The sequence below is a fragment of the Nerophis lumbriciformis genome, linkage group LG01, assembly GCF_033978685.3.
Source record: "Nerophis lumbriciformis linkage group LG01, RoL_Nlum_v2.1, whole genome shotgun sequence".
In the NCBI taxonomy this organism is placed as follows: domain Eukaryota; kingdom Metazoa; phylum Chordata; class Actinopteri; order Syngnathiformes; family Syngnathidae; genus Nerophis; species Nerophis lumbriciformis.
In genome coordinates, this window is record NC_084548.2 from 73,612,501 (window position 1) to 73,615,000 (window position 2,500).

At 26.7% G+C, this 2,500-nt stretch overlaps 1 protein-coding gene across 6 annotated transcripts in view; it reads right to left on the reverse strand.

Annotated features, from left to right (window-relative positions):
• Nucleotides 1-2,500, reverse strand: part of rapgef3 (Rap guanine nucleotide exchange factor (GEF) 3) — a 271,955-nt gene that overhangs the window by 241,766 nt on the left and 27,689 nt on the right. The window lies entirely within an intron of this gene.

Consider the following 2,500-nt stretch of genomic DNA (forward strand, 5'->3'; position numbering starts at 1 on the left):
GTGTCTTTTCGGACCAAAGAGGAAAAGAACCATCCGGATTGTTCTAGGGTGAAAGTGTAAAAGGCAGCATGTGTGATGGTATGGGGGTGTATTAGTGGCCAAGACATGGGTAACTTACACATCTGTGAAGGCGCCATTAATGCTGAAAGGTACATACTGTCATGTCTGTATTATCATGTTTTGTTTTAAGTCATGTTTTGTTTAGTTTCTGTCTTTTCACTCCCTTGTCTGGTCACCATAGCAACCATTAGTTTTCACCTGTCACGTCACGCACCTGTTTCACGTTTTGAGTCACGCACCTGCTTTCACTAATCATGTCCATAGTATTTAAGTTCATTCATTTTCTGTTGTTCGTCCTGACGACCACAACACATTTATGCTCTGTTCATGCCTGATACTTCTTTTCATGTCAATTCCTCAAGCCAAGTAAGTTTTTGTTCCATATTTATAGTCTTTTTGGTTTCATAGTTTGTTCTCCGCCATTGTACGCGTTTTTTGTTTGTACTTTTTTGCTATAGTCTTTTGGTTTTATAGTTTATTCTCCGCCACTGTGCGCGCTTTCATTTATTCTTTTTTTTGATAATAATAAATCATGTACCTTCATTCCCGTCTCGCACGAGCCAACTTTCCGTTGCATCCTGGAAAAGCACACACCCCCGGACCAAGTCATGACACATACAGCTTTTGGATCAACACATGTTTCAACATATGGACGCCCCTGCTTATTTCAGCAAGACAATGCTAAGCCACGTGTTACAACAGCGTGGCTTCATAGTAAAAGAGTGCGGGTACTAGACTGGCCTGCCTGTAGTCCAGACATTGAAAATGTGTTAGGGCTAAAATATGAGAAGGGAGACTGTTGAACAAGTTAAGCTGTACATCAAGCAAGAATGGGAAAGAATTCCACTTCAAAAATGTGTCTCCTCAGTTCCCAAACCTTTACTGAGTGTTGTTAAAAGGAAAGGCCATGAGCACGAGAAACTTTTTCTAAAATTATTTTTTTTTTTAAATATATATATATATATCTTTTTTTTTTAGACATGTATCTCGTGCGCATGAGAAGCTTTTTCTAAAATTATTTAAAAAAAAATATATATATATATAATTGTTTTTTTTGTTTTTTTTTAGACATGTATCTCGTGCGCACGAGAAACTTTTTCTAAAATTATTAAAAAAAATATATATATATATATATATATATATATTTTTTTTTAGACATGTATCTCGTGCGCATAAGAAACTTTTTCTAAAATTATTAAAAACAAAATATATATAAATATATAATTTTTTTTAAAACTTTTTTTAGACATGTATCTCGTGCGCACGAGAAACATTTTCTAAAATTATTTAAAAAAAAAAAATATATATATATATATATAATTTTTATTTTTTTTTAGAATGTATCTCGTGCGCACGAGAAACTTTTTCTAAAATTATTTTAAAAAATATATATATATATAATTTTTTTTTTTTTAGACATGTATCTCGTGCGCATGAGAAACTTTTTCTAAAATTATTTAAAAAAATGTATATATATATATATAATTTTTTTTTTTTTAGACATGTATCTCGTGCGCACGAGAAACTTTTTCAAAAAATTTTTTTTTTAAATAATATATATATATATATATATATATATATATATATATAATTGTTTTTTTGTTTTTTTTTAGACATGTATCTCGTGCGCACGAGAAACTTTTTCTAAAATTATTTAAAAAATATATATATATATATATATCTTTTTTTTAGACATGTATCTCGTGCGCATGAGAAACTTTTTCTAAAATTATTTAAAAAAATATATATATATATATATAATTGTTTTTTTTGTTTTTTTTTAGACATGTATCTCGTGCGCACGAGAAACTTTTTCTAAAATTATTTAAAAAAAAATATATATATATATATATTTTTTTTTTTTAGACATGTATCTCGTGCGCATGAGAAACTTTTTCTAAAATTATTAAAAACAAAATATATATAAATATATAATTTTTTTTAAAACTTTTTTTAGACATGTATCTCGTGCGCACGAGAAACATTTTCTAAATTTTTTTTTTTTTAAATATATATATATATATAATTTTTTTTTAAATTTTTTTTTAGACATGTATCTCGTGCGCACGAGAAACTTTTTCTAAAATTTAAAAATATATATATATATATATATAATTTTTTTTTTTTTAGACATGTATCTCGTGCGCATGAGAAACTTTTTCTAAAATTATTTAAAAAAATGTATATATATATATAATTTTTTTTTTTTTAGACATGTATCTCGTGCGCACGAGAAACTTTTTCTAAAATTATTTAAAAAAAAAAAAAATATATATATATATATATATATATATATATAATTGTTTTTTTGTTTTTTTTTAGACATGTATCTCGTGCGCACGAGAAACTTTTTCTAAAATTATTTAAAAAATATATATATATATATATCTTTTTTTTAGACATGTATCTCGTGCGCATGAGAAACTTTTTCTAAATTTAT